General features: G+C 37.1%; 1 protein-coding gene across 1 annotated transcript in view; it reads left to right on the top strand.

Moving 5' to 3' along the window:
• The first annotated feature begins 15140 nt into the window (after positions 1–15140).
• CSRNP3 (cysteine and serine rich nuclear protein 3) overlaps positions 15141–23802 on the top strand; it is a 195778-nt gene continuing 187116 nt past the window's right edge. The window contains exon 1 of the mRNA XM_061135230.1: positions 15141–15189. The gene's annotated coding sequence lies outside the window, so the exon portion shown is untranslated. The remainder of the gene's footprint in view (positions 15190–23802) is intronic.

Raw genomic sequence — 23802 nt, 5'->3', positions numbered from 1 at the left:
ACATGAAATTTCATCCTGTTCATGGACTTCTTGAGGCAAGAATACTGATGTCATTTGCCATTCCCTTCTCCAGTGGACCACACACCTTCACCACAACAAGGCTGTGATCCATGTGATCACTTTGGTTAGTTTTCTGTGATTGTGGTTTTCATTCTGGAGGCTGTGGGATTGTAATTTCTGCTTCCTGATGGGAGGGACTGGCTGTGGGCAAAACTGGGTCTTGTTCTGGTGGGCAGAGCCATGCTCAGTAAATCTTTAATCTGATTGTCTGCTCTGGGTAGGTGATGTGAACAGTAGACTCATTGGAAAAGACCCTGATGCTGGGAAGATTGAGGGCAGGAGGAGAAGGGACAGACAGAGGATGAGATGGCTGGATGGCATCATTGACATAATGGACATGAGTTTGAGCACACTCCAGGAGATGGTGAAGGACAGGGAATCCTGGCATGCTGCAGTCCACGGGGTTACAAAGAGTCGGACAAGACTTAGCGACTGAACAACAAACTTTCAGTCCATAACAAAAACGGTGATGCCTATCCATAGAAAATGTGTACGTAATTCCATATCCCAAATCTTCTTATAAGGAGGTACTTTATTGATGTAATTAGGTACTTTTATTTTCCACATTGGAGTTTAGACATAAGTAGAGTTTATGTTTTAACAAAAGGTTCCCCCCCACCAAAACGGGTTAAAGTTAAAAAACATTTGAGAGGCATGTATGCCCACATGCATGAAACAAACTATTATCTCATACAGGAAAGAAACCATTATCACACACTGCACATTTCTATAATGGAGATGATGGCAAAGGGAAACAAGACTGCCCAGATCTCCCTGAAAGAAATAGGAAAGGCTGCAGACCAGGCAGTGTCTTATCTGAGGCTCTACAACTAAGTAGATTATTGCCATGCTTTTCAGTGGAAGAGAGCAGAGGAAATAAAATGTATAAATGCAGGGAAATGAGAGAATATTCCATAATTACAAAGTTACAATGAACTTTGAATTCCAGAAATCAAGTGAAAGCCACAGCAAATGATCAGCCAGGATAGATATGTACCTTGTGAGACATGGAGGTGGAAGTGTCCAGTTTGCCAACTTTGGAAAAGAAATCTCCTTTTCACAGAGGTGGATTTTATGACCTATAACAACAGAGGACCCAAGACCAACAGAGGAACCAGAGTCTGCATTAAAATGCGAGACTATTTCTTGAGAATGCTGAGCTATTTGGCTTTCAAGTGAGAAAGTACATAAAAATATTATGATAGATATTGTTGAAAGGGAACACACATTGTCGAGACTCCTCAAACTTTCTATTTTTATGGAAATTAGTAGTCAGGAAAAATACACCAAAAGGAGATGATCAATATGCATGTACAGAGATTTGGCTTCTGACAAACACCCATATGATAACGTTGGGTCTACTCAGCACATTAATGAAATTTGGCAAGAGTTATGAATTGTCTTAGCAACCTCCCCAGGAAATGAAGTTTGGCTGATGCAATGCCATCTTAGGAAAGGCCAGATCTGCATATCATTAACATTTGTGTTGGTGGGTTCCCAAAAATGGATGTCATTTGACCTAAAATGGGTGTTATATAAAAGCCCCCGCTTGCTACAGGAGTGGGAAACCATGTGAGGGAAGTAAAAAATCAGACACTTCTTCAAGCACAAATGGCTGGTGTCAAAACTCGTTGCAATCATGCTATGTTCGGCAGCTGCACCTGCGTGGTAACTAGGGAGCTATCTGGCTATGCATGTTTGTTTCACACATCAGAATTTAAAGTAGAGGATGGAATACACTGGGCAACATCTCATGAAAATGGAGTTTTTTCCTCCTTCCATAATCTGAGCCTGAAGCCTTAAAATGGGAGGAAGTCAAGACATAACTGTGTTTTCATCTGCAGAAAAATACATATTTTTCAATGCTAGTAATGGCATTTAAAAGGAAAACATGCCTGTTTGGTCACTGGCCACTCCCACATTATAACTCTCCTGGAATTTCCTTTTTAAGCAATCTTTCCTAGAGACCCAGTATTGGCCTGAGACCAATTTACTCTTTGCCAAAAAAGTTATTTCTCAGGCCCAATTATCTAGGAAGCTCATAAAATGTGTGCCTTGGCAGACTGAAGAAAAAAGATTTTCTTAATCAGGTTTTCCAGAGGAACTCTCAGAATTTCCAATCCAAGATCCTGTTTTAGTTGGAAGAAGGTGCACAGATAGAAACATTAATAAAAAAAAAAAAATGAGGAGTATTGTCTCGTAAAACTATGGGAAGATATATAGTATCAGGACCCTCCTGGTGGAAGTGAAGGGAATAATGAAAGGAAAGAATCTAGAACTAAGGATCTATAAAATGCCCATATTCAACATGCACAGTCATTTGGGTAACCTGATGGAAGACCTAGAAGTTAGAGACAGGATAAAAATTTCTTTTCATAGTTGTTTGAACCAGATAGTAAGGCAAAATAAGACGATTACAATTTAAAACATAAAAATAAAACAACTACAAAAAAGAAAATGAGGGCCAAGAAGTTTGCCTGGGATCCATGTAGGTAGGGGGCCAGGAGACTTATAAAGACCTAGGACTTTGCTTACATATACCCTGTTGCCATAATTTTAAGGGGGGTTTTTATCTTCACAATGAGACAACAATTAACCTTTATTCCTGTTTTCTCTACAGTTTCACTGGTATATCTAATTATTTTATCTGAGAGAACTTCAAACATTTTTAACTTCTGTTATTCCTCTTGAAGGGAGTATATGTGCCTTAATCTAAAAGAATTTTTCCTGAGAAATTCAGAAAACAAAGGTTGGATGCTGAGACATTTTAAAGCTAATTATATATGCCTCTGAATGATCAATTACTATTTGCTTCACTTAGATGAGAAAAATATCATAAAACATTACCTACTCATTTTTATCTTTTTCTAAGCTCATGTTTTGATCCCTGGATCAGGAAGATCCTCTGGAGAAGGAAATGCCAACCTATTCCAGTATTCTTGCCTGGAAAATCCCAGACAGAGGAGCCTGGCAGGCTACAGTCCTTTGGGTTGATAAGAGTGGAACATGACTGAACAACTGAGTGACTGAGCACAAACGCAAGCTTATGTTTATTCTTAATCCTTTGCTTCAAATGAGTTCACAACTGCAGACTGATCTTTATCAATAAATAAAAATAGCAATAACAACAATAATATTAATCATGTTATTAGAAGAGAAGGGGGTGCCATCTCAGGAGAATTCCTAGGAGGAGTTGCCAAGTAAGGGTCTTTGGCTTTGTGTAGGAAAGAATTCAACAACAACCTGTAGTAAGGTGAAAGCAATTTTATTTAGGCAGGTACACTTTCCGTAGCAGATTGTGGTCTGTCTCAAAAGGAGAGAGTGCAGAAATTTGAAGTGGTTAGTTTGTATGGGCTGGGTATTTTCATATGCTAATAAGTGGAAAGAATAGTCTAATTTGGAGGAGTGGGGATTTCCAGGAATTGTTCCACCACTCACTTTTTGGCCTCTCATTGTCAGCCTCTGAACTGTCGCAGTGTCATTTAGATATGCTATATTATATTACAATGAGCACAGAAGGCGCAAGGTTTCATGGGAAGTTGAGTCTTCCGCCATCTTGAGCCTAGTCAGTTCTAACCTGTTTTTCCCATGTCCTGCTTTTCTGAATGGCTGTGTCATTCTCTCAATGGTTGTGCCCTGCCGCCTTCCCTCCTGTCTCAACATGACAGCATCTTCTTCGGTGAGTGAAAGTGAAAAGTGAAAGCCTTTGTTGCTCAGTCGAGTTGAACTCTTTGTGACCCCATGGACTGTAGCCCACCAGTTTCCTCTGTCCGTGGAATCCTCCAGGCAAGAATTCTGGAGTGGGTTGCCAGTCCCTTCTTCAGGGAACCTTCCCAACCCAGGGATCAAACCTGGGTCTCTTGCACTGCCGGCAGACTCTACCATCTGAGCCACGACCAGAACTTAAAACCTTGATGTCGTTTTTGTTCCTGCAAATGGAGACCGGGAGAAAAACTGAGAGAATGAAACACTTCAGAATACTATGTGAGTGGTAAGGAAATGCAGTGATTTTAGTTGGGTTGGTTTAAAGTGGATGAAAATTTTTAAACTGGATGAAAAAAGTGGCCCTGGCATTCCATTCTAATTAATTGCCCTAAGGAGACAGTTTAGGGTCCACTAGTGTTCAGAGTTGCATGGTGAACCAGCTGCTGCTTTGTTTTACTTGAGGAAAGAGGAAAACCAAAAGTTGTTCTTTGAAATTTAGGGAAACGTTAAACTAATCAAGAATACTTTTAAAAACAGCATTAGGATATTAAGGCCATTTTGAGAAACAGAAGGTTCACCTGATAATATTTTACTGGCCGCGTCTCTCAGAGCATCTGCTACCAATTCAAATATTTGAAATCCATGGGAAACTTTGGCCCAACACCACAATATCATATAATCATGGCAAGATTTTTTTTGTTCTTTTTGCTATTTTGCAAATAAAACTCTTCTGTTTGCAATGTGCAGCTGTAGGTACTACATCTTTTCTTCCTGTATGAGGAAAGTGAAAGTGAAAGTTGCTCAGTCCTGTCAGACTCTTTGTGACCCTCATGGACTATACAGTCCATGGAATTTTGCAGGCCAGAATACCGGAGTGGCTAGCCTTTACCTTCTCCAGGGGATCGTCCCAGGTCTCCCACATTGCAGGCGGATTCTTTACCAGCTGAACCACCAGGGGAGCCCAAGAATACTGGGGTGGGTAGCCTATTCCTTCTCCAGTGGACCTTACTGACCCAGGAATCGAACCGGAGTCTCCCACATTGCAGGTGGATTCTTTACCAGCTGAGCTACCTGTATGAGAAGGACAAAACAAATGAACATAGTTCATTTATGAAACGTTAGGAACCATTTTGCTACTTCTTTTCTTTTGCTTCCAGGAAATTTATATTTAAATAATGTATTTTAAAGAAGCCTTTAGCACAGTTAAGTATGGTTAAAATAGTATGTTTTTTATTATGTGATTTTTACCACATAAACATTTTATAAAAGAAACCTTTAGAAGTAATGTGTTGACCCTCATTTTTGTCTTTTATATAAATAACCCCGATGTGCTATGATTTCTTGCTATGACCATGCCAGATTTGTAATAAATATCTATGTACAGATAAGGAAAGAGTGCCTACCCAAACGCTATCTGGGAGAAATGCCTCTCAAGGGGTTATAACAGAGATCAAGTTGGAGGTAATAAAATGACAAAGCATCTTTCATTTCCATCATTCCCTCTGAGATGACTATGAAAGAACAGGATGCATCATCCTTTAGGACACTTCACTAAGATTTACAGCAATTGTTCCTTTCTTTCAGATTGCTGTTACTTTCCTCAGTGTTACATACTGTCATTAAATTCTCCACCCTCACTATTACAGCTTCCATTACCACCCACATGGCACTACGGCTTTATCCATGGGTGGCAGATGTTATCACCATATGTCATCCGATCAATTTTCCATTCAAGGGTAATGTAATGTTTGGGGGAAAGCCAACTCACACTTTAGTAAAGACTTTCTCTGTAGTCTTCACCAGCCGTAAATGCAAGCGTCCTTTCAACTTCTTGGCTCTGATAGCTAACCAAAAAATCAGCAGGGAACTTAAAGATGTATTGCATATTTCCATGTTAGTTGGGCTCTCTCTTACTATTACCTGCCAAATTGCTTCCTATTAAGGAGTTTGCCAATATTTTGCTTTCCTCTACTTTTATTCTTCTGTCCAGAACATCCTGGACAGAGAACCATTAGCAAGATGAATCCCAAAGAAGACAGTGGTCTCAGGTCTGATTCACAAGGTTGCTGCTTTTTGTTTATTTCTAGGATCTTTATTTCACCCCCTTATTCTAGAAGTTGGCTTTGCTCACAGAGTTTGAAATTCTTATTCTATATAATTCTAGAGGATAACCAACAATGGCAAGATCAGTTTATCATCATTTATCATGATTTGCATATGCTCTCTCTCTTTCTCTCATTCCTTTTTGTTTTCTTCTTCTTTTTTCTCAATATTTTCTCCCAGTTCCATTCCTCTCTTGCTGTGGATTTATACTTTCCCATGTTTACTGAACACATTTTTTGCCAATCATTGTGCTATGCTCTGCATATTTAAATATTAAATAAAATGCACTTCTAACAAATTTTTCAAACCTGGAAGTTTAAAACTCAAATTATTTTGAAACCAGTCCAGTCTAAATCACTGAATTTCTCATCCATGTTGGGTAATTAAAATGTGGATTGTTTGGGAGGAGAACAAGTGGAAACAATTACTTGTTTTTATTGATCATGAAATAATTTCCATCTCAAGTGTTCTAGATGCCTTATAATTTGGTAAATAAAGTTATCTTTACGTTATCCACAATCATCAATATTTTAAGAACCTGGATTATGTTCTTTTTCCAATCTCATGGTTAAACTCACTTGAAACCTGTTAATTCTAATGATCATTGAACTTGCCTTTCTCCATATATTTTCTGTTTGTTTCTTGATATATGGTAACCAGAAATTACTGTGGCATTTCAAGTGTAGATAGAAAAACTAAAATTTTATGTGAATACACTTTTCTTTTAAAAATTTCTTATGTCTTATGCTTCTCAAAGACAGGTAGGTTTGTGGGCATTTTGGGTGACATGAACCAAAATGATGTCTCCTCCTGAGTTACAGCTGATGTTCAAAAATCATCACATTTAAATTTAAACAACTTTATATCTACCCCTAATGAAAATCACCCACTACTTTATTATTCATTAATGCTGACCTATACATTTTTTTTAGTCTTGTTTTTTATGAAACTCTCCAGGAAATGTAAGTAGAATCAGAACACAAATTATTTTACTGTTTTTCAAAACATTTTTATTAATGTCAATTGTTGTAAAACTAACAACCCTATTTGTAGTTGTCTTAAGCATAAATTCCTAAGGAAACCATGTTGCCAGTTTTATTTTTATCCAGAGCATCTTATCACTCAGCAAATTCCTTATTTTTGATACATCATATTTCACAATCTTCTTCTATATTTTGTAATGCATTGGGAACTATTTTTTTAAATTAACACCCATATAAAAATGTAGACTCTTTTTTTTTTTTTTTAAATGTAGACTCTTAAAGCTCTTTAACAAAGAGATCGCAAGGCACATTTTTTTCTTACTAAAATATGTTGTCACCTTTGCTCCCATAGTTATTCCAGTTATTGCTATCATCTATGATCCTCCTCTTTGTTATACATTCTCCTGGGATACATCTCAAGGGCAGGAAGTACATCTGCTATTTAATTTGGGTCTCTACACATTGCCTAATTCAGCACTCCTGTTCTATAGTGTAGACCATAAATGTATATAGATAAGATATAATTTACCTCCATTAGCATGGGAGCTCCATAAAATCAGAGATATGACCTTCTTTACTGTAGTATTTTAATACCAACAACAATAATTTTCATGTGAAAATCTCAATAAATATTTGTGAATTCATACTTTCAGAAGTACATTGTTAATATTTCACAAGTAACTAATGAAGCTAGTTTCATCTTTTTTTTAATTAAATACCTTTGAACATCTCTTACTGTTTGATGATTATCATGGTGTTCTCACATGGGTAGAAGTCACACTGATGGTCTCCTGGCACCAAGGTAATTTATAACAACATGTAAAATACTTTGGCCGGTTGCATCAAATTTTACCCTTGAGTTCTTATAAGCATTTGGGTAGTTGCCAACAAGTCTTGCTGATCCATTCTTTTCTGTGGCTCATCTAGCTCTAGAGTAGTCCTAATATTCTTTATTACCTTTTGATTTGATGCTCCTGAATCTTAATTTCAAAAGGCAATTTAAGAATCCTTTAATGAAATCCATAGTGAAGATTGGAATGAAAAAATGATTTTCTATATTTTTAATCCCTGGATATGCTTATGAGATAAGAGATATGAAATAGTTCTACTGATCCTTCAGCTTACAATAATATATTGAAAGTCTTTTATCTTTGACAATCTGGTTCCTTGCAGGGGGCTTCTTGCTTCTAAACTACATAATTGTGGATGCATTTGGACTACCACACCTTAGTTCAGTTCAGTTCAGTCGCTCAGTTGTGTCCGACTCATTGCGACCCCATGAATTGCAGCAAGTCAGGCCTCCCTGTCCATCACCAACTCCCAGAGTTTACTCAAACTCATGTCCATCAAGGAAGTGATGCCATCAAGCCATCTCATCCTCTGTCGTCCCCTTCTCCTCCTGCCCCCAATCCCTCCCAGCATCAGGGTCTTTTCCAATGAGTCAACTCTTCGCATGAGGCGGCCAAAGTATTGGGGTTTCAGCTTCAGCGTCAGTCCTTCCAAGGAACGCCCGGGACTGATCTCCTTTAGGATTGACTGGTTGGATCTCCTTGCAGTTCAAGGGACTCTCAGGAGTCTTCTCTAACACCACAGTTCAAAAGCATCAATTCTTTGGCTCTCAGGTTTCTTCACAGTCCAGCTCTCACATCCATACATGACCACTGGAAAAACCATAGCCTTGACTAGACAAACCTTTGTTGGCAAAGTAATGTCTCTGCTTTTGAATATGCTATCTAGGTTGGTCATAACTTTCCTTCCAGGAGTAAGCGTCTTTTATTTTCATGGCTGCAATCACCATCTGCAGTGATTTTGGAGCCCAAAATAATAAGGTCTGACACTGCTTCCACTGTTTCCCCATCTATTTCCCATGAAGTGATGGGACCAGATGCCATGATCTTAGTTTTCTGAATGTTGAGCTTTAAGCCAACTTTTTCACTCTCCTCTTTCACTTTCATCAAGAGGCTTTTTAGTTCCTCTTCACTTTCTGCCATAAGGGTGGTATCATCTACATATCTGAGGTTATTGATTTCTCCTGGCAATGTTGATTCCAGCTTGTGCTTCTTCCAGCCCAGCATTTCTCATTATGTACTCTGCATATAAGTTAAATAAGCAGGGTGACAATATACAGCCTTGACTGGCCCATGTCCAGTTCTTAGTGTTGCTTCCTGACTTGCATAAAGGTTTCTCAAGAGGCAGGTCAGGTGGTCTGGTATTCCCATCTCTTTCAGAATTTTCCACAGTTTTTTGTGATCCACAGTCGAAAGCTTTGGCATAGTCAATAAAGCAGAAATAGATGTTTTTCTGGGACTCTCTTGCTTTTTTGATGATCCATCAGATGTTGTTGGCAATTTGATCTCTGGTTCCTCTGCCTTTTCTAAAACCAGCTTGAACAGCTGGAAGTTCACGGTTCACGTATTGCTGAAGCCTTGCTTGGAGAATATTGAGCATTACTTTACTAGCATGTGAGAATAGTGCAATTGTGCAGTAGTTTGAGCATTCTTTGGGATTGCCTTTCTTTGAGATTGGAATGAAAACTGACCTTTTCCAGTCCTGTGGCCACTGCTGAGTTTTCCAAATTTGCTGGCATATTGAGTGCAGCACTTTCACAGCATCATCTTTCAGGATTTGAATCAATTGGAATTCCATCACCTCCACTAGCATTGTTCGTAGTGATGCTTTCTAAGGCCCACTTGACTTCACATTCCAGGATGTCTGGCTCTAGGCATGCCATCATGATTATCTGGGTCATGAAGATCTTTTTTGTACAGTCTTTCTGTGTTTTCTTGCCACCTCTTCTTAATATCTTCTACTTCTGTTAGGTCCATACCATTTCTGTCCTTTATTGTGCCCATCAAAACATGAAATGTTCCCTTGGTATCTCTAATTTTCTTGAAGAGATCTCTAGTCTTTCCCTTTCTGTTAAGAGCCTCCCAAGTCCATTCATTTCACAAGTCCTCCACTTTCAAAATATAAGTTTTATTACAATAGTCTCTAGTTAAGTATGGTGGTGTGTGTGCTCAATTATGTTTGATTCTTTGTGGCATCATGGACTGTTGCCCACCAGGCTCCTTTGCCCATGGAACTTTTCAGGCAAGAATACTGGAGTGGGGTGCCATCCTACTCCAGGGGATATTCCCATCCCAGGGATCGAATGCCAATCTCTTACATCTCCTGCATCAGCAGGGGAATTCTTTCTCACTAGCGCCACCTGGGAAGCCCAGTTTAACATGGTTAATATTTATTTAATTATTTGGTCTGTGCCAAGCCTCATCTATTTCCACAGTGTTCATTTGCATGATCGTAAAACCTTACCTTACTTCTGTTGCTCAACTGAGGAAAACAGCACCCAGTTAAAACATAGAATATTGAAATCCTTTGCTACTACAAATTGCTTTAATTTTGAGACTTCTGTAAATTTTCCCAATTCTTTTACTCTTTTGGCTTATCTTCATTACACATGTTTTTGAATATTCTTAAATTATTTAATAATGGCACCGCCTTTAGAGTTTTTGTAATATTTACTTCTCAGGAAAGATTTTTAAGGTCACTCAGACTACCCTCAGTTCTGTTACCTCTGCTTCTGACGCTGTGTAACTGAATTCCCACAGTGATCAAGGGTCCCACTGTCACGGTTCCTTAGGAAAACATTTTCTCTATCACCATCAGCCTTATTATTCTCGTCACTTCTGTCTGCCCAGTGGTCTAGGCAGAGACATGCAGTCGAGAGGAAGCCCACTTGTTTGTGTTATTGTTGTTCAATCGCTAATTCATGTCTGACTCTTTGCGACCCAATGGACTTGCAGCATGCCAGGCTCCTCTGTCCTACACTATCCCCTGGAGTGTACTCAAATTCATGTCCATTGAGTCGGTGATTCTATCTAACCATCTCAATCTCTGCTGCCCCCTTCTCCTTTTGCCCTCAATCTTTTGCAGCATCAAGGTCTTATCCAGTGAGTCAGCTCTTACCAACAGGTGACCAAAGTCTTGGAGCTTCAGCTTCAGCATCAGTCCTTCTGATGAATATTCAGGACTGATTTCCTTTAGAATTGACTGATTTGATCTCCTTACTGTCCAGGGGACTCTCAAGAGTCTTCTCCAACACTACAATTATAAAGCATCAATTCTTTGGTGCTCAGCCTTTTTTATGGTCCAACTCTCACATACGTACATGACTGCTGGTAAAACCATATCTTTGATTATAAGGAACTTTGTTGGCAAAGTGATGTCTCTGCTTTTTAATATACTGTCTAGGTTTGTCATAGCTTTCCTTCCAAAGATAAAGCATATTTTAATTTCATGGCTGCAGTCACCATCTGCAGTGATTTTGGAGCCCAAGAAAATAAAATCAGTCACTGTTCCCTCTTCTATTTGCCATGAAGTGATGGGACCAGATGCCATGATCTTAGTTTTTTAAATAAAAAATTCAATTTAGTGTCTTTGAATTGAAGAGAGAGGCTGGTGGTCATTGTGCTAGAAGATTCTTGCCCTGGGTATATACAAAGCACAGAATTTGCCTCTGTTTCATTATCTCCCATTCATTCTTAAAATCGCTTTCATTTGCCTCTTGACCCAACCACTCCCCTGAAACTGCTTATTTTCAGTTCACCAAGAACTAAAAGTCAAATTTCAATGGAAAAAAATGTTTCTAAAACTTAAGTCAGACAGAAAGACAAGTGCTGCATGATATTACATGTATGTAGACTTTTAAAAAGCCAGACTTATAAAAACAGAACTGGTGGTTACCAAAGGGTATGGGAGTGGAAGGACAGGAAAGATGTTGTTTAAGAGTAGCAACCTACGATTAGTAAATAAGCCCTATAGCTATGTATAAAGCACAGCAGAGTGAAAATAGACAAAATTGTATTATAAACATCAAACTTGCTAAGAGATTACATCTTAATTACTCCAACTCCTAAAATGAAAGGATAATTAGAGGTGTTAATTATCTACAATGCCAGTCCCATTGCAATATATAAATGTGGCAAATTTAGATGTTGTATGCCTTAAATTTACACAGTGCTATATTTCAAAAATATTTTCATGAAAAAAATAGTAAAATTTAAATGTGCATATTACTCACCTGGGGATCTTATTAAAATGCAGATTATGATTTAGTTTACTGGGATGGAACTGAGATTCTGCGTCATCACAAGATCCAGAGGATGCTTACCTCAGTGGGCTGCACTATGTACAGCAAGGCATCAGACTTGGCAGAGCCTTGATAAGACATGATCTTGAAATTCTTTACCCTTTTGGATTTTGCTCCATCATTCTCTTGGTTTCCCTCCAGGATGACTCTTCCTGTTCCCCTTCTCCAAGCATCTTTTCTTCCTTCCACTACCTCTGGTGGTTCTTTAATGCCAAGAGTATCATTCTCAATCTACTTCTCTTTCCAGAGTGAGAGTTTTCAAAGGTTAGTATAAAAGGAAAGGTAGCTGGGAAATTCATTTAAATGGAGTTTTAAAGTTTTTAAAGCCCCACTTCAGAGATTCTGATTTAGTAGGTAAGGAGTAGTCTGTTAGTGTGCATTTTTAATCATATTTTTAGGGTTATACATAGACTTATCATATGACCTGGTGGTGCCACTCCTAGACATATACCTAAGAGAAATAAAAATATACGTCCATACATAAACTTGTATACAAATATTCACTGTGGCCTAATCACAACAACCAGAAATTGAAACAACTCAAATGTCCACCAACTAACAAATGATCAAACAAAACGTGATATGGAATGGTATTTAGCAATAAAAAGGAATGAAGTACTGATACATGCTACAACAGACATTAACTTTGAAAACATTATTCTAAGTGAAAGAAACCAGACACAGAGGCTATATACTGTATGATTTCATTTATATAAAATATCTAAAAGAGGCAATTTATATATAGAGAGAAATAGAAAATAGATTAACAGCTGCCTAGAACTAGGGGTTGGAAAAAGATGGGAGTAATTGCTAATGAGCATGAGGTTTCTTTTTGAGGATGATGAAAATGCATAGTTGCTTGGGATAACAGTGGCACAACTCCGACACATTTTTAATTCTGATAAATGGGTTTCTTGGACCACAGTTCTGAGAAGCATTGCCTAAGGGCACTCATGCACTCTAATTGCTCTAGTTAAACCCTAGATGATGTCTGGGTTAGGCATTTGTTAGTTGGTGGACATTTGAGTTGTTTTAATTTCTGGTTGTTGTGATTATGCCACAGTGAATATCAGTATACAAGTTTATGTATGGACATATATTTTTATTTCTCTTAGGTATATGTCTAGTAGGAGTGGAATCACCAGGTTATATGATAAGTCTACGTATAACCCTAAAAATATAATTAAAAATGCACATTAACAAACTACTCCATACCTACTAAACCCCAGACCTCATCGTGATTTCAACTGACTATATAATAATTCAATCTGGATTATTCAAAAACTTCAAAATGTCAAAACTAAATCAGTTATATTTACCTCCAAAACCACTTTTTACCCCCTCTCTCTGAGATAACAGGGCTATAATCTAACAACAACAAAAATTTCCAGTCAGAGTTTGTTTCGAAAAAATGCATATCTACTGAATCGATGACCTACAGCATGGTTGGCATAAATATCACCTGGGAGAACTTGCTAAAAATGCTAGGCCAAAGACTCCCCAAATGCTGATTCCTGAAGTCTGACCTGTGGCTTGAAGATCTGCATTTTTCATAAACGTTCCTGCATTGACTCTTATGCAGATGGGCCCCAACCTGCAAGTTAAATGCTATCTGAGGGATTCCTCCTGTTATTCCTACATAGACGCTCTGAAAGCACTGTTCACAGGAAAGGACTTGAAATGGGAATCAGAGATAATTTAAGCTTCCCTTTATCTCTAACAGAGCCTCCCAAAGCTAACCCAAATAACTGTACACACAAGGTAAAACCAGTGCAATTCTATCTAAAGTCAATTTCAGTGACAGTCACTTCCCTCCTAACCAGATTGACACCCCTAAAACCTTCCCATAGTTATTCCTGAACTACCAGCAATACCAGTGACTTGCTTTCATTCCAGTTGTTCTTGGAGTTAAAAAATATTTTCTTTTCACCTCTCTATTTGTCTCTCTTTGGTCTTATTTCCATGAGGACACATTACTAATTTAAGAAATTGAATGGCAAAGCCTTTAAATATCTCAGGTAGAAAGTGCACATCTCTGTGGTTGAGATAACATTCATTGTTTATGTCTCCCCATGGAAAATTTTCAGACCTTCACTAGTGAAAGCTCAATTAATAGCACTTTTTATCATAAAGAGGCATGATTTGTATGATATTTTGTAAGTTAAGAGTTCAAGCTGTATATAGTTTAAATTCTTTGTCAGTTCTAGACAAACTTCCTTTAAGCTATGGACAAATTTGCTTTATTGCCTTAGAGAAGTCTGACGATTTTCCTCAAATGTCCTTATATACATGTTATGCTTCTTACTTCAGAAGTGAAATGATTTTGCCCAAGGTTAATAGAATAATATTGGAATTCAATTAGTCACTTTGAGACATGGCAACAAAATGGCTGATTCCTTTTTAATCTTTAACAAGTTCCGTTATTCACATAGAGAAATTGATGCCAGCATTTAAGAAATATGAAGTAATGCAAACCACATAACTTTGAAATATTTAAATATTCTAGTGCTTGGGATGAAACATCTTTCTCATTGTGACTAGGCTTAGAAACTGTTTTTAAATGAAAACAGTGCCCAACAAAGGTTGAAATGCAAATAGCATTATACATCAATGTAAAGGGTCTTAATTCATTTTATCTCTTTGCAAACTAAATGTGCATAATGTTATCTTGATGTTCAGCCTCAACCTCTTCTATCTACATATCAAAATGTACAATGAGAAGATCATTCTTTATTCCACTGAAAAAAAAATCAGTGGGAACTGAAAAATAGGCAATGTCCCTAAGCTCTACCATGAGGGTTTCACTTTGATTTCAGATGGGTAAAGCATTGATTAACCAACCCTATTTTCCTAAAGCCAAAGCAAGACATTTTTACTTCAGTCGAGTTCACCTGCAGATATTTTCCATAGTTTGGAACTGTTCTTTGAAATATCTTTCATCTCTTTATTCCTTTCCTCTCCATATTCCTTTTTTCCCACTCCCTGCCTCTCTCCCAGCTGCAAGGATTTGTCCTCTAAAAGAGTGGGGGTGGGAGGGAACAGGGATGAAAGCAGACAGGGAGCATGAGCCAGAGAATGCCAGGATCTGGCTTTTGTTATTGGTTGGCTGCCGCCTGATGGATAGAAGAGGGAGGAGTGAACTCTTCAGTCTGTTCTGACGGAGCCGAAGTACAGAAACCATATTTACAGGTAAGAGCAAAAGAGAAGGGAAAACATTCCTTTTCTTCAAAAGAGAATGCTTCTCAATTCTTACTGAGGCAATTTTATGATATAGAAATTATTCCATGAGACATTTCCTTGAAAGTGTGTCCCTCACATTACTTGAGGAAGCTTGCAATGAGCTGTTCTTTCTCCCTATAAAATCCTTAGCTGATAAAAACGCCAGAGGCATGTTTTATCCTGGATAACTTTCTAGCAAGTGTTACTGGAGCAAAATTAATAGATAAAATGAGTCATCGAGTGTCTTTTATTGTTCGTTTTTATTCAAGTGTATGTTACTGTGAATCAAAGAAAGACTGAGGAAAGCTCGGTAAATTCCACAGGTCCTGAGAAAATGGAGCTTTCTCTGAATATACAGTATAAAATTTCATGTGGTGTTTAATATTTACAACACAAGAAATGGCTTAGGAAAATAATTTTTGCAGGTTGTAGACTCTGAATACTAATTTAGCATGAATGATTTATATGCATTTTATTTAACTCCCTCCTCTTGATAAAGAACATGTTATTGAGTAGTTATATCATTTTATTTAGTAACTTGTAAGCTCACATGATAATTAAATAATTGTCTTTATTTATCAACATGCATGGAGCTGTTTTCATTTTCAAAGTCCAGAAACCTGTTTGTGAAGAATTAAACATTGCTATAAAAAATAGCATCATATTAAGCAAGTTTCATTGGTAGTTGTATTAATCAAATATATCTATATAAGAATTCCATCACAGCATTTATATTGTTGTAGTACCCCTAGGGCAATATTTTTAACAGTTCAAAAATTAAGATTTTACTTTACCAGTTCCTTCTCTCTCTTAATATTGTCTTTTATGTACCCTTAGGGTAAATGTATAGACTTAAATGACACAATTATAACAGAGACATATGAAAAATAATCTACTCCAAGTACATTTAATTTTATAGTGATTTTAATTTATAAATATAGGTCAATTTAGGTTGGGAAACCTCATTAAAATGGAGTTCCTTTTAAGAAAGGTTATTACTGACTTGAACACAGTGACCATCAATTAATACTTGTTGATTATATTAATAAAAGTCTTTCAATGATGACTTGTTCATATATTTTTAAAATGCTTCTTTTGAATGATTCACAAACTAATAGGAATGGACGTATACAATGTTTTTGGATTTTTTTTTTTTTTTTGGTGTTGTGTTTGCTTTCTGTTTTTGTTGAGAAATGGATTTTACCCTTGAAGAACAGACAAAAACATAGCAGTTTTTGCAAAATTGAAAAAAAGGGGTAGAAAAACTACTGAATGAAATGATTATCTAAATGAATGGAGAACTATCTTTAATTATCTAAATGTGGCAAGCATAGTTAATAATATGTTTACACACTTAAATGTCATATTGACCCAAGCAAATACTCTTGCATAATTTATTTTGAGCTATTTTTGGATTTCAAAAATTTAATGATGTTAAAATACTGCCATGTTTCTAATTATTGATGGATTCTTTTGATCTTGTTTTTCAAAACAAAATGATGGTAGAAATTAATACACCCCTTAGATTGGAATTTAAGGTGATATGATATTCATCTCCTGAAATGTGTTAAAGAAAATAAGTTAAGGCAGCTACATTTTTTTGAAAATTATAAATTCCAAGTAAATCTACCTCTAAGAATGAAGGGGAATTGATGAAAATTAGAGAGCAGAGTTCCACATGGTTTTAAATTATTCTGTTTCCTTGGAAACCAGCTGCTGCAGATGCATTTTGCTTTCTTTGGCTAAAAATATCATCCTTTTAATAATCGCTAAGGGAAAGGTTCTGAATAAAACCAGAGTATATTGTTGCTGCTTTTTATAATTTGCTTAATGGCTCTCATATTTTGGATGAAAAGTAGTTAAACCCTTTCTCAGTCAGACTTTTCTATCCTCCATGGGCAGCCGTCTGCATGAGATAACTATGGTAGCTTTTCCTGCAGAGACTATGTGAAAAGAATGTGTGTGTGTATGTGTGCGTGTGTGCATGCACACACTGGAGTGGAGGCAAGAAAGAAAAAAAAGTATGAAAGAAAACAGTTAAGAGGCTCCTGTCCAAGTGAAGGATGAGACAAGGCACATGAAACCCACGTAAGGCTGCTGTGTGAATGGTACCAAAGGAAGACCATTTGCTTTTCCTTTGGTGCAAACATAAAGACTCAAATGCAGGTTTTTGATAGAGACCACTATATCCAACTTTGTCTCCTGAACAGAATACTTTCTTTCTTTTTTCTCTTTATATTTGTAGTGGTTAGTAGGATACTGAGCAAGATAATAAATTAAGAAGCATTTTTTAATGTGTCAGTCATTTCAATCATAAAAAGAGAAAAGCTTGAGATATATGTTCAGTCTATGGATCGTGAAAAGGATTAAATACATATTTTGACATATGTGATTAAAAATGTCTTTTAACTTAATGTCCAGACCATCTTTTATTAATGTAGTCATTTCCTTACCTTTGTAATATATCTAATATATATAAAAAATCACACATTTCAATAACCTAATAACTGTTTTTCGATAGCATTAAGGTAATATATTTGAAGTTTAATAGGAATTATTATAAGTACACATACATGCTTTTTGTTTTATTTGAAATCTTTTGCAATTTTTTTGTACATGAAATTTTTATGTAGCTTTTCTTTATAAGAAATAAAAATCACAACTATCATCGTATTTTACCCTAGGCAATTTTTAAAATTAAAACATTATCATTATGATTTTTTTTATCTCAGCTGTTTGGTGAAAGGGAAAATTCAGCAGAAAGCTGCTATTTATTTCCTGGCTCATTAGAAGCATGTGGGCTCAGTCATGTCTGACTCTTTGGGACCCTATGGACTGTAGCCTACCAGGCTTCTCTGTCTGTGGGATTTCCCAGGCAATAATACTGGAGCAGGTAGCCATTTCCTTCTCCAGGGGATCTTCCTGACCCAGGGATCAAACCTGTGCCTCCTGTGTCTTCTACATTGCAGGAGGATGCATTTTATTATAATTCAGATGAGATTCCTAACTCTATCTTCCCTTTCACCACTTGTTTAAATGCTTTTGACATATAATATCTTATTTTAATAATATTAACGTTAGTCTATTAGATTAATTGTTAGCAATGGAGCAAATAAAGTACTACAAGCTTAAACCATGTTTTAATATACTTAATATGTAGGCAATACATTATTTAAAGTGAAATTAATTTGGTATGTCAGTATGTTATTTTTCAAAAAGAGTTAGGATAATGGGAAGTACTTAGTTTTTATCAATTAACACACACAAAGCTCTTCAATGGCAGCACTTTCATCATAAACACAGATGACATTAAAGAGCATGCTAACAAATCAGATAGACTAGTAAATGGATTATGCAACCTGTGCAAATAACTCATTTCAGGCACATTCAAAATTATCAAGTATGTTTCAAGTTCCTGAAAAGAATGCATTGCATGGACTTTAGCTACAGATAATTTCTAAGTACGGTTTGTTAATAGTGATTCTTTACTGCTTTATGCTTTTTTATCTGCTTAAAGTAGCTTGCCAGATTCATAGGTGAGTTTATATAGGTCTCTTAAGTCTCACGAAATGTATTCAGGAATATGAAATATTAATAGTTTCCCCTATAATATAGGTAGACAACTTTATATCTATAATGAAAATATGCTGCCTTGGCAAATAACCCTACACTGCTGGAAATGGAAGGGTGGGATTTAGAAGAAATAGAAATTCCACTAGGATGAGGGAGTTCAAGTCAGGTTTCACTGTTCAAACTGTGCTAGGTACTTCAAGTAATTCAAGCAAATGAAAAACCATGTTAGTGTTTGTACTGTGGTAGGCCATGATTCGGGCTTCCCTGGTAGCTCAACTGGTAAAGAATCTGTCTGCAATGCAGGAGACCCCAGTTCAATTCCTGGGTTGGGAAGATCCCCTGGAGAAGGGATAGGCTACCCACTCCAGTATTCTCAGGCTTCCCTCGTGGCTCAAACAGTAAAGAATCCACCCACAATGCATGAGATCTGGGTTTGATCCCTAGGTTGGGAAGATCCCCTGGAGAAGGGATAGGCTGCCCACTCCAGTATTCTCAGGCTTCCCTCATGGCTCAAACAGTAAAGAATCCACCCACAATACATGAGACCTGGGTTTGATCCCTGGGTTGGGAAGATCCCCTGGAGGAGGGAATGGCAACCCACTCACTTTTCTTGGGAAAATCCCCGTGGACAGAGGAGCCTGGCAGACTACTGTTCATTGGGCTCACAAGGAGTCAAACATGACTGACTGACTAAGCACAGCACAGCACAGGTCTAACTCAAAAATATTCTTGATCAGAATTTATTTTTGACTTGGTGTATATCTAATACCTGATAGCATAGTATAAGGTGTATATCAGTGTAGAAAAGGCGTTGATTCAAAGCAGCATTATTATTATTCTTTAATTGCCATTTTGTGAATCAAGGAGCAAGGAATGGATTTGCTTATCAAGGTAATGATCAAATTTGGATGTTTTACATATCTCAGTGAATCAGTTGGGGAACTCATTCTATTTCTTAGTCAACTGTTTAGATCTCAGTGAATAACAAATAGACTAAATAGTTTCACCTGAAAATCGCTGAATGTACATACTTTGAGAATAGAGATCCAATGTAACTTTTCAAGCATTTAATAGATTATGATGACCTTGATAAATGTCAATGCTAATTCTAAGGATGACACTTCACCAAGAAAACTACTTAGTGGGAGATCAGTTTTGCCATTCATTAATTTTAGTTTCATGGCCAAAAAGATAGATAGTAGTCATGTGATTTATTGCCAGAGAGTCTGTGTACTTTAGTTAGATTAAGGGCTTAACACATCAACTTCCAATACAACAGAAGTTAGTGCACACAACACATTCCTATAGATACATTTCTCCTGACTCACATGCACATTTGTAACAATATTAAATCACCAAGTAAAAGTAGTTCTAATGTAAATTCTGTATTTTTAAACAATAATGACTACAAAGTCCTTTGGCAAACACTCACTTAATTTTCATTATTCCCTTTAAATATTGTAGTCTTCCATCATTCTAGAAGTGTGGAGATGGCCTGTAGAGATAATTCCTCCCTGGACTGCTTACTTTACCTGTGAAGAAAGTAAGGCACAGAGAAGAATTCTCGCAATGATATTGTAGTGGGAAACTGAGAACTATGCAAGACAAGAACAGCCAAACAGTATGTTTGTATTAAGTATTGGTTATAATGCATTAAATACTGGATGAATGAAAAGAAGAGTTAGGAAGACTTTGGAAGAGGGTGAAGAAACATGGTGTACCAGATGCTCCCTAATGTGCAAAAACACAGGAATTTCAGTTGCATGGAACTCCCCATTTAGACCTGCTTTGGGTTTCCGGTCATCCTGGTCACTCTGACTTATTGTCATAATCTCCTTGACTTTCTGTGAGTTTGCTGTCAGTGTCAAAGCTGGCATTCTAGTTTTGTTCTCTAGTAAGTGTTGATGCAGTTAGCTGCTGTCATCTTGTAGATCTATCACAATATATTTAACAAAAGAAACAAGCAACTTCTCAAACAGGACTCCTGAATGTATTTACAAAGATTTCCATTTCCTTTTCTATGTCAGGTTAAGCTAGCCATGGAAAATCAATATTTGTCACCAGTCATTACCCAGGTAAAACTGGTTTTGATGCTGTCAGCATATTAAGGCAGAAAGATTGGGAAAGGTTCTCAAAAGACATTTAAAAAATTCTTGCTTTGCTGTCTTAAAATTCCTTTCTTATAGCTCATAAAACTTAAACCTTAGATTGTTTGGCCACTGTGATGTCTGGATCAGTACAGGGCCCTGAGTGGACTCTCCCAACCTGCCCACTGAGGTCCCCAAGGACTGTGAGTCAAATGGAAAACTGAGTTTAGGGACTCCATTGTAAGCTTCTGTATTCAGAGATCATCACGCCCTCTGGGCAGGACCACCAATAGCAGTCTTAAGACCACCTCAGGCCTGTCTTGTACCCCCTGCCATGGCTTTTTGGTGTGGCCCTTCTAGTCACTTCTCTGACCTCTCTATAACCTTTCACAACTATCTCAGTTATAATTCTGTGCCAGGGGGTTTCCTTTGTCTTATGTCATCAACATCTATCATAATACCTGATATGTTTTATGTATCAAAATTGTACCAAAATTGTCTTGCTTTCAGAGTAAATAAGTGAATGATCTTGTCAGATAGTCATCTTACCCTTTCCTGGTACCTTTTCCATGACAGACACTCATTACATGCTAAGACAGTTCCTTTCTTTCATGTGCTTCTTTGTCAACACCCTTCTGTGTGACAGTGTTTGTGTTACATAAATGTCATTAAGCCACAAAAAGTTTGTATCACAGACTTTTTATTGTGCAAACGCCCTTTGAGCTCTCTCTGACTTTAACAGGGAATGGCATCTGTGTACATCCTCACCATGCCTGTCTGCACTGTGCTCTTCGTTTATAATACTCTTCTGTTTCTGAAGAGCAGAATACACACACACACACACACCCATCATATAGTAAATCAATGGACAAATTATATATTAATGTAATTAATTGTAATTTTATATTAACATAAATCCTAATGTTTGTGTAAGAAAATACAGTAATATGTATTTTATCAATCTCTAATATATATACTCTTGTTTAATAAATACTCACTCTCTTGAAGTTATTCAGCAGCACTGATTAAAGATTAAATTGTTCAGCAATATTTTTCTTCTGCTTCAGATCCATTTTCTGCCATTTATCTTGCATTCTGGTGAACAATTTTAAGTCATCATGTTTGGCAGGTGACAATGCTGAATCAGCTACAAAGAAAGAAAGGGTGTGTGCTAAGAGTTAATATACCCATTTTACCGGGGTTTAGTATGTCTCATGGAGAAGGAAATGGCAGCCCACTCCAGTGTTCTTGCCTGGAGAATCCCAGGGACGGCAGAGCCTGGTGGGCTGCCGTCTATGGGGTCACACAGAGTCGGACACGACTGAAGCGACTTAGCAGCAGCAGCAGCAGTATGTCTCAAGGCAAAGGTAAGCAATCATACAGGACAAGTGAAAGTCCCAGTCTACCATAACAAGGTAGAATAGAACTTCCAGTAAAAAAAAAAAAAATTACATGATGTATTGTCTGGGGAGACTGTAGAGAAAGAAGACTGGTAATAGCTAATATATCTTCAAATATACTCATGTGTGTGGGGACTGTACTGTGGTGTACATTGCATTTTTGCATTTGTTGCTAAGTGGAGTACGTATATATCCATCCCTTAAATGGAGGATTCAGTCAGCCAGTCAGCACATCTGCTTCTAGAAATGCATCCTCTAGTGCAAATTGGGTATTGTATTGGTAACTTTGGCTAACCTTTAGTTCTTTAGATAGTATAGCATAATGATTGATGAAAAGCATCATAAATTTTGTCATTATACAGACAATAATTCATTTCCCAGACATACTATCTTAGTGCCTGTGTAAATGCGGGCAAATTACTTCAGCTATCTGAGCCTCAGTTTCCCTTTCTGTGAAATTCAGTAATCTACCTGGATGATATTGTAAAGATTGATAGATCCACATAGTACATTTTTCACCATAGAATTTAAGGCATAATCATGAATGGTATGCAATTTCAGTTGTTATTGCTAGTCATCCTTTTCTGTTAATAAACTAAGAATCAAAAGGGCAGAGTAATCCCCAAGGTTTTTAATGGCTTCCTAAATACTATTCCTCATTAGGGGATTAAAAAATTCCTTTTTTCTTCCTATTTTTCCATATTAGCTGCAATTAACTCATTGGATATCAGCTGGCTAAATTAGTACTGTATGAGATAGTGAAATTGCAAAAATGATTTAAGCAGTAAGATACCATTAAGAATCAAGGAAGAGTGTAATGATTAAAATATAATTTCAAGTCCCAAAACGCCTGGGTTGGAATGCTGCCTGTAAGACTAGTTATGACCTTGGTTCATCATCTAACCTCTCTGTATTTTAGTTTTTAATCTGAAAATGACATTAATAATAATGCTTGCCAATAATAATGCTTACCTCATATGTATACAACAAAGTTAAAAAAGTTGATATATGTTGTCTTACTTTTCTACTGCCTTACAACAAATTACCACAAACTTAACAATTTAAAACAATGCATGCTTTTAGCATATGGTAGATGCTATAGATGCTGTAGATCAGAAGTCTGACAGAGGAGGCTAAATTCTTAGCCTAATGTCTCAAAAGGCTGAACTCAGGGTCAGCTCCGTTGAATTCTTGTCTGGTCACTCTGGGGGAAAATCTACTTCAAAGCTCATTGGCAGAATTCAGTTCCTTGTGCTTATAGGGTCCCTGCTTCCTCCTTTGCTGTGGCTAGAGCCACTCTTAGCATCTAGAGGCTGCACATATTCCTTGTAACATGACCCCTTCCATCTTCAAAGTTGACCAGAGAGAATCTCAATTTTATGTGATTAAGTCAGGCCCACCTAGATAATCTACTAGGTCACTGATTTGGGACCTCCATTACATATGCAAATTTCCTTTGCCATATGATGTGGACCAAGTGATATTTCACCATGTTCACAACCCTGTGGTTATACAAAGAATGT

The sequence above is a fragment of the Dama dama genome, chromosome 33 (assembly GCF_033118175.1).
Source record: "Dama dama isolate Ldn47 chromosome 33, ASM3311817v1, whole genome shotgun sequence".
Classification (NCBI taxonomy): Eukaryota; Metazoa; Chordata; class Mammalia; order Artiodactyla; family Cervidae; genus Dama; species Dama dama.
Note: the sequence above shows the minus strand (reverse complement) of the source record. Positions and strands in the feature narration are given on the sequence as shown.